Here is a 10,421-nt window from a genome sequence, read left to right on the forward strand (position 1 = left end):
CCCAGTAGTCCGTTTGGTAAGCACATGAAAAAGGTATGCATGACATCATGTTTACAAAAGAATGTGAGAAGTCATCATACTAAAAGAATGTACTGGTAATGTATCATGTCATGCGGCTAGCGAAAAAAAAACCCTTACTCTTCGTGAAATTAACCGAACGACAGATATTTTTTGTCATATTTGTTGTTGTTGTATTCCTTCCTGTACAATTATTCGAGCATGCTCAGTATTCGTGTGCATTTAAGTGCGGTGCGTTTAATTTTTCGGTGCGGATCGATTTTGTGAATTTTTGGTGTATTGCTAAATTTATTAAATTTAATAAATTAATAAACGAATATTATTTAACAAAAGAAATTTATAATATATTGTGAATTTGTGTTTAACAATATTAATTATTGTTTTTCCTTCGGAATTCCAGTGTAAGTTGAAATTTAAATTGAAAACATTTTTTTTGATTGCGCTTTATATACCTGGCGTGTTTTTTAAAAACTATATTTATTATTTCTGTTTCAGTCTACAGTTCTGTTGCTGTTTCCAGTTTATTTACTGGAATATTTATTTATTATTTTAATAATAATTGTTATTATTTAATTATTTGTTTATATTTTAATTTAAGTTGTTAGTTATTATTTTTCATTCCGTTTTTGTGTTTTTTTTCAACAGTAGTTTATATATTTGGTTGTTTCCTAATTATTTAAATGGAAGGTTTTTCAAATAAAAATAAATAAATAAACTTTCTGTATTTTTCTTTACAGAAGCCTTGCAAAAAGATGGCTATACAGAAAAGGAGTATATTTCGGATATACGAATAGCCATAAAGAATGTTAAAGGAATTTATTATAAATAGCAGTACAACGACCGGAAGAAGCACAGAATGGAAGAAAGCAGCAAATAATTTTTATTTATTTATATAATATTTATAATAATAAAAAAACAAATAAAAAAAACATAAAAAAATTTAAAATCTATAATTATAATATCAATAAATATTGCTTTTGTAATTTTTATTTATTTATATTAAAAAAAATTTATATTTATATAAAAAAAAATTAAGACAAAAAAAATTATAATTTATAATATTGTAATTTTTATTTATTTATATTAAAGAAAAAATTAAAACAAAAAAAATTAATAATATTTATATTTAAAAAAAAATTTATAATCTATTGTTTTTGTAATGTTTATTTATTTTTCTAATAAATTAAAACAAAAAAATATATTGTTTTTTTATTTTTTTTATAAAAATTTATTTTAGAATAAATATATGTAAAATGCAAGAGCATGCATTTAACATCCTTACAACCTACTGACTTCGTAAGCTACAAAAGAAGGTGACCACCTTCTTTGGAAGCAGGTCGTAAGGCAGGAAATGATCACCTCATATTTTGCGTGCACAAGCATCGCCCATGACGATTTAGTTTACTTTGTCATGCTTACAACATGCTTCCATCGTAAAGTGCATTTGGATTCGTAAACGAAGTTTTACGAATGTCAATTCCGTATTTCGTGCCGCATACCTTTTGCACTTTACCAAGTCATGCATGATTTCGGCGGCCAACTGCTAATAAAAGTCATGGGAATTTGGAAAGGAACTCGTCATGATGACCGGCGAAAAGTAAGCATGATGTAAGGGAAGATAGCAGCATGACGGTCCCTACTGGGGGACTAAAGCGTTTAAATTGAAAATTTATTAAGAATAAATTAAGAGGCTGTGAGTGATGGTCGACCCATCCAGTTACAAAGTAAATGAAAAATGAGCAAATTATTACAAAACTTCAAGAATTCAAAGTAACATAAGAAATTTCAGTTATAAACACTCAGTTAATATTTTTCACTTTTACTCAGCGTTGTTTGCTATACTCATTCGTACTTGGAATTTAAATTCTTCTTTAGTGTCTAGTAGGTGACATCTACTTCCCTCACAGATTTTTAGTGTAAACGATTATAGGTATGAGTTTACTCACACAAGGTATATCGTTGGTTTCTACTCAGCGGCACCATTAGGCCAGCGCTGAAAAAGTAAGTGAAGAGGTAATAGCTCTACGTTTTTATTTTTCTTTGTTTTGTGTTCAACATAAGTAATTTCGGAGTTGAAATTATAAAAGAATGAAGAAGAAAAGAATTTGAATATGAAAAATTTTTTGTTTTGCCTGCATTGTATATATTTAGTCTGCTTTTGATTTTAGTGAAGTGCGTTATATTAGTGCAGTGAACATTTTTTAATTTTTAAAATCGAAATAAAATCTAAATTTGTGAATTCAACATAAACTAACTGTAAGTATATGCAAAATTAAGTAAATATATTTACAACGATAATTGTAATTTTTGTATTGTATTATATAGATTTATTCTGTAAGACATTATAAACGTTTAGTGAAAAAGGAAAATCTCTTCAAGTCTCTACTATCAATTCCACAAAATAATATTCTCTTATATAAATATGTTAATATGTAAATATGTAAATAAGTTAATATGTAAATATGTTAATATGTAAATATGTAAATGTGTAAATATTTTAATAAGTCAATATTTAAATAAGTTAATATGTAAATATGTTAATATGTAAATATGTTAATATGTAAATATGTTATATTGTTTTATGTAAATATTAATATTTTAATTTTCATAAAGAGGTTTTTTCGAACAGTAGTGAAATATAACAATAAAATATTTTTTTTTTTATTTTTTTTAAATTAATTGAATTTTTGGCTGACCATACAGCTGTTTCGAGAATTGCCAAATACCCATCATCAGTGGTCTTGGAAATAATTCTTGTATTTAATTATTCGTAAATAATTATTTTTGAGACTTTTTTGTTCACATATTTTTCTGGAGTTTTGTTACTATTACTATGAAAGTTTTTATAACAATTTTACTTGCTGTGTTTATATTAGAACGAAATCATAAACCAGCTGTAGAATTATTGAATTAATTAATTAATTATAATTTTATTTTCAATTGTTAAATTTCAATACTATTCTGTTCGTAGAGGCATTATTTGCTGCATGATTTGTTCTTTCTTATGTATAGAACCTAATCTAGGAACGTAATGCTCAGAAAGTCATGCTAATGTTACTCCACTAGTCGCACGGGCGAGACCAATATTTTGTGAATATAAGTTGTAATTTAACGTTCAATTTTCCAGACTGTAACGACATAAATTTTTACAATAAAATTTTTGTGCTACATATTAGCTAGAAGAAGAAAAAAATACAGTCTGTATGTTAAATAACTACCACCGCTACACATAAGATATATAATAACTCACGTGAAGATAACTGAACTAGACTAGACTTAGCTGGAAAAAAAACATAAAATTGAATTAAAATGTTATTTAATATATCATGGACATTACCTGTGATCCTCGAAGCCAATGTACCGCGGGCATCGCTATGCAATGTGCCGATGCTATAAAAAATACGGAAAAAAATTTAATTTTGTTTTTAAAATTTTTTTTAATGAATGAATGAATGAAAAAACTTGTAAACACAACAACAATGAACCATTATTATAGAAAACACGTTTAATTTTTAAACAAATATCTATTTTAAACAAATTTATAAATAAAAGGGGAAAAAAAACAACAAACACAAAATAATTTAACATTCTTGGTTGTACAAATTTTATTTTTATACACATAAACAAAACAAAAAAAAAAACTCCGGCACAAACTAAGCACACCAACACTAGTTTTTTTATTGTTTCTAATTTGTTTAATTATATCTTCACATTTAGGGTTGAATATTATTGAATCCACAATATATATATTTTATACCTTGGTTTAAATTATTAATATACTTTATTTTCACTAATCAAATATAAATTTAAGAAAACACACACGAAATAAACACGGTGCGTAGTAAAAGTACTAAAAATCACGGCGAAGTAGAAGAAAAGGAAAACAGTAGAACACAAAGTTCAACTTCACGGCGAAGTCAATTACAGCAATGAGTACCGGTACGCTACACCAAAAAGCTCCGGTATGCTCGATATAAAAGGAGGAACATTTCACATAATAGGGGACTTGGTTTTCGACGAGTAAAAGAACAAGTACTCTGGCTCATTGAGCCTTCTGGTAAATTTTACCAAAGACTTGCAATTTTATTTTTCCAAAACAAGTACACTGGCCTATTGGTCATCTGGCACATTGTGCCAAAAACCTGTCTCCTTGAGTCAAACGTAGTTTAAAATTTTCTTTCTCGTCTTATGTGTATTATATTTTTTTTTAACCTGGCTCATTCGGCCAAATAGTTTTTTTCACAGCACGGAGTAAACGTTTTTTTTATTAAGGTAAATTTTTTTTTGCCGATAATGGCGTGTCTTTTTATGACGAAAGAAACTATTTAAAAGTTAGACCGATTCGAATAGCAAAGAAAGGCAAAGACAAAAGTTTTTTATTTAATTTATTGAAATTTGGCTGACCATACAACGCTGTTTCGAGTATTGCCAAGTACTCTTCATCAGTGGTCTTTGGAAATAATCGAATTTTTATTTAATTAGTTTATAGTCCGTATATAATTTGTTTGGACTGCAAGTGCCAGGCTTAGAACTCGTGCCTGTCAAATTAGAAGCGATGACTAATCGTCTTTATCCACAAGAAGCCAAGGCTGCACAAACATTCAATGCTCAAGTTCCAGGTTTTATTGACACTTATTTTTATTTAATTAGTGACACCAACCAAAGCACTTGCCGTGCTTTAAATTAGAACGAGCTTATAAACTACAGCTTTATTTGGAAACACAAGTTCAACAATTTGAAAGTTAATCTTTGAGCTTGCCTATTTTTGTTTCAAAGCTATTCTTTTTGTAGAGACATCTGATATGCATATTTTTTTAACTTACTATATGTAAAGCGCCTTTTTTGGGTGCAATTTTACAAAGAAGCTATGCAAATGTTTCTCTACAAGTTCGCTAATCGCGTTAAGGAAAAGCTGAACAATATTATTGTTCATATTTCCTATAATTCTAATTTTTAAGGTAAATTTTTTTTCTTTTTTTTGCCGATAATGGCGTGTCTTTTTATGACGAAAGAAACTATTTAAAAGTTAGACCGATTCGAATAGCAAAGAAAGGCAAAACAAAAATTTTTTATTTAATTTATTGAAATTTGGCTGACCATACAACGCTGTTTCGAGTATTGCCAAGTACTCTTCATCAGTGGTCTTTGGAATTAATCGAATTTTTATTTAATTAGTTTATAATCACGATAGTCCGTATAATTTGACAGGCACGAGTTCTAAGCCTGGCACTTGCAGTCCAAACAAATTATATACGGACTATAAACTAATTAAATAAAAATTCGATTAATTTCCAAAGACCACTGATGAAGAGTACTTGGCAATACTCGAAACAGCGTTGTAATGGTCAGCCAAATTTCAATAAATTAAATAAAAAATTTTTGTCTTTGCCTTTCTTTGCTATTCGAATCGGTCTAACGTTTTTTTTATTATTTTACAACAGAGGAGGGGCTCAGGAAGTCACACTGGGGTTGCCAAAAATCTTTTAACAAGTAATATATTGAGAAGTAAAAATTCTGGCGTCAACATATTTTTTTTTATTATTAAAAAGCAAAAGGAATGCTTTCAATGAATGATCACTTATTATATGCTAAATAATTTATTTAGAATTTGTTTAATTAAACTTTATTAATCATTAGTTTTTTTTTATGGAATAAATAAAGATATATATGATTTATATATATAAACAACGTCTTTTTTTTTCTTCTAAAACAACGTCTCAGCGAAACTATAAATAAATTGTCTCGACTCTGGACGACGGCTGAGGATACCCCAGCAAAAACTAAAAATTTTTGAACGTCACCCAAAGTGTCGTTACAAGACGAAAGTGACTATTATTTTTAATAGCAAACTTGTTATATTTCATAAAGAGATTTTTTCGAACAGTAGTGAAATATAAAAACAATTATTTTATTAAAATATTATATTTTAAATATAATATTAATATATAAAATTAATATATTAAAAATATATTTAAAATATTATATTTTATTAAAATATTTTATTTAAAAATCAATAGAAGAGGTAAAATTGAAGAGGTAAATAAATATATAGCGCTGATATGTTGCATCACAAATTTGAAAAAGTAAGCTAACATGTCAGCGCTGAAATGTTACATTACAAATTTGAAAAGGTAATCGAACGGTTCAGCGCTTCCCCGTAATGACATGAATGTGTTAAAGTAATTAGGAGTATTATTTCAAAAATCAGCGCAAGGCATTACCATTCAGCGCTGAAGTATTCGACTGCCTCAGCGCTGAAAGTCCCGCTGGGTATACTTATCATTAGCTTTTCAACTTAAAAATTAGAAAATGGTATGACATGGCTTGTTCATCTTAGCTTTGGATGAAGTAATGCGATCTACAATTAGTGGACGGAAATTTATACAGTAAACGCCTTTTACACAGTTAAAGGATTTCGAGTATACTAATGACGTTTGTCTATTAGGCCACAGTTAGGCACCTGCAGCAGAACCTACAGCAATTAAGCAAAAACGCGAAGTGCGCTGGCCTTATATTAAACAGTGACAAAAACAAAATTATGAGCAGCGGCTACGGCTCTGAACAGAGACTAGCCCTGACAGTAGATAACTGTAACCTTGAATGTGTAGACCGTTTTTTGTATATGGGCAGTATAGTTACAAATAAGAGTGGCGTGGATGAAGATATTGCTGGATGCATTGTTAAAGCAAAAATCGCATTTGATATGTTGCAAAATGAATGACGGTCAGGTCAGATCAGACAAAAAACAAAGCTAAAAATATTCAATTTTAACGCAAGGTGAGTATTGTATTATGACAATGAAACCTGAAAATGCAAAAGTTGATTGATTAGAAAATCCAAATCCGCTAACATTTGGCGAAGAACTGTTGAAGGCGAAGAAAATGAGATGCGAAGAAAATGAGATGGAACACAATATGCAGAGAAGCAAAGAATAGATCGAGATTTAGAGAGATTGTTGAGGTCCTATGCTCTACTGGGAGAAGAGGACTACAGTAAGTATGACATGACTTACTAGTTTTCGTTGGTGTATATGTTTATAGTTTCATAGGCTCTAACCATAGGTTAGATTAGAAAATAACGGCATCCTAAGGATCCACTTAAGCCTTATGACCCATTATGTTACCGTACAAGAAATTTAAGGCTGCAAATGCTACCATGAACTTTGAACTTGGAGTTGGCAAAAATCCTTAAAAATGGAGGTCCCAATAACAGTAAAATAGTGTAATACATTAGTCCAAGATTTAAAAATCCTTGAACATGTGGTGTTATAATTGAACTACAATGAACTTCAAAAGTTTTCACGTGATGTGTTTAACCAAAAAATTGTGATACTTCCATAAATATAAGCGGAAAATCACTTGTTGGTTTGAAGCCCTTAAACACTTTAAAATGAAAATACCATATCTATGATATCTTTAACCATAGCGCAGTAGTGTTACAAAACGCCATGATGATGGCCCAAGAAAATTGTATCTGCAGTAAAAGAGTTGTGGAAAGTAATGTTCGAATTAAATGAAATTCACACAGTAGTAAAAGCTAAATGGATGCTTTTCAGGTGAATACATCAAAAATAATCATGCACCAAAAGCTCAAAAGTTAAAGTTAAAGTGTTAGTTAAGGTTTGCCAGTTTTAGAGGACATTTCAACATCGCTATTAAACAGAAATTGATTCTTCATGAGTTCACCTCTCAGTTCTACATTGTTGTACTTTACGAAATAAATTATATAGATTTTACTAAAAATCGTTTAATAATTGATGGCTAACCTCGCATCTAAACTTTGTTACTGTGTATATAGGTTCATCAGAAAAAGGCTTTATCAATAAAAAGTACCTAAAATATTTCTGTTATTTTATTTTCATCGCTTAAGGTCGCTCGAAGGCTGAGCTAATAGCTGGCGATTACACTCACAAATCTGTTAAAGATTTCATCTGCCTAGGCACCGTTATAATAAATAACAACGATGTCAGCCTGTAGATCAGACGAAGAATTATCATTATCAATAGGCACTACTATAGGCTCAGTAGGTAATTGGAATGTAAAGCTCTCTTTTGACCAATTAACGAAATACCTTGTATAGCTCGCTCATTTTACCTGTGGTTTTGTATGGTGAAACAGAATCAGAAGTGAGGAAGTTTTAAAACCTATTAAGTGATGTATACAGACATTTCCAGTAGCATTCAATTCTAGTTTGGTACTTTTCATGATGTTAGATATATCTCATAAAAAAGACGTTCTACATTTTTTGTTTCTGCTTTTCTCAGGTTAGTCATTTCTATGTAGTCTTCTTATATTTTAGGAGATTTTGTATTAATGCTAATACTGTATCGTAACATAATAATTGTACATAACCGCGAATGAACAATTTTTGAATTTCTTAAAAATAAATTCTACTTTTATTATTAGGAACAAAACTGAACGAATCAATTTGAAACTCTTTTTAAAATTGAAAACATCTATTAAAAAGCTCTTAAGATATTCATTTATAGTTTAATATTTTCACCTTATTTTAGTTGGTCCGAAGCACACAATTAAGTTCAAGTTTTGCTTTTAAAATTTCTCAAATGAATTGGTTCTATCATGGATTATCCTCACATTAATTAGGTAATAAAAGTTTTCCTTTATAGAAGCTTAACAATACCGCTGGTTTTCTTCCCAAATGTTCCCAAAATGAAATAAACTAACAATTTGTTTCATAGCCTGTGACGCGCCAGTCCGTAAATTATCGCAGTTCAGAAAAAAAGGAAGAAGGAAAAAATCGTTGACAAAAGTTCCGCAATGTGACTACTGCAAAAAAAGTCCTTACAACTTAAAACTAAAATAAAATATTCAAAACATTTTCCGTTTACTTTTTTGGTTTGTTGGCCGAATTTGGGAGTTCGAGTGTTTTGCCGAAAGTGCGCAATGCAGCACATATTTAGGTTTTGTGGCAACTACGTGTTGTGGCCAAATATAAACAAAGCAGCAATAATTAGGCGAAAAATGTTTAGTACATAAATAAATAAGAAGCAGAACACAAACAGTCAGACAGACAGGCAGGACATACCAAAAACTTGCCAGCGGATGGACTGGCAGCCCGCCCAACTGTAATAAAACTGTGAAATGTTTCCAAATGGAACTAAAAAGCGAGCAGCACGTAGCGTGGCTCAGTTTGTATAATTTTTATATATTTTTTGTTTCTCTCGGAACTTTGAATAAATTAGCTTAATTAGGATTAATTGTTGTTAGCGAAAAATTTTCATAAAATTCATATTTGTTGCAAAATGTGTGTAATCTGTGCTACTTTAATTGCATTTGCTAAATTCTCAAAATTTATGCCTTACCTTTTTAACTTCAGTGGTTTGCTGATCTAAGAATCCAAATGCAGCAAAATCGCTAAATTGGCTATTTACTAAAGAAGAAACAAGAAAGGACTAATGATTTCTTCGTAAAACTTGACAAAGTCAAACTTAAGGTAAAGGTTTCAAAATTTCTTTTAAAATGATACTGCTTTTTTAATAAGATAAATCTAATTTGAGCCGAAATGGCCTACCGGAACTACCCGAAATTTTTGTCCAAACATGGGGATTTTACCGTGGTCCCAAGATTACTTAAAAACTATGATAGGTAGAAAGCTGAATTTTGCTGTCCAGAAATCTTATTTTATTATCTAGATTCTAAATTTTTTTTATGGTTTTCCGCCCACTGCCACACCCACCCCCCTTACAAAATTTTCATATTAAATCGTTTATTATCGTTAAAAAAACATTTTACACTTATTGGACTATATATATACCTGACGTACACAGCAACACAACTTCATGCAAAAAATGGGTGTGATCCGTCCATTAGTTCCTAAGTTATTTGCAGTTTTATGCAATTTTATGCAATAAAATTGAACCAACTTTAAACCTTTATAGCTTTTTTACTATTTATTCAAAAATGATCATTTTTGATTTTTTTTGAAGCTTAGGATATTGTTATTCATTATGTGTAAAAAAAATTTCGACTTTAATTATCAATAAAATTTTATTAGCGAAATTGCACAAAAAGTCAGTAATTTTTTTATGCTCATTTTCACTTCTATCTGCAATACCCAAAAAAGATATCCCAATTTATTCATGAAATTTTTTCCACTAATAGCCAAATAGTTAAACTTTTCAACAAAAAAAATTGGCCTGCGCACTCTATGTTTTACACCTATTTCAGGCCTCAGAAACCAGCGAAAAATTACGAAAAATATGACCTTCAATAAACCCCATTTATTTCAATAACAAATTCAATAAGTAATAACAAAAAGACATTTGAAAAATAACGAAGTTATAACACATTATGTTCAGACGCCTGACCGGAAGTATGATCAAAGCGTTTACCCTTGAATGTACTATATTTTAGGAAAATTTCATATCAATATCTCTACTGGTT

Source organism: Teleopsis dalmanni, chromosome X, assembly GCF_002237135.1.
Source record: "Teleopsis dalmanni isolate 2A chromosome X, ASM223713v2, whole genome shotgun sequence".
NCBI classification, from domain to species: Eukaryota; Metazoa; Arthropoda; class Insecta; order Diptera; family Diopsidae; genus Teleopsis; species Teleopsis dalmanni.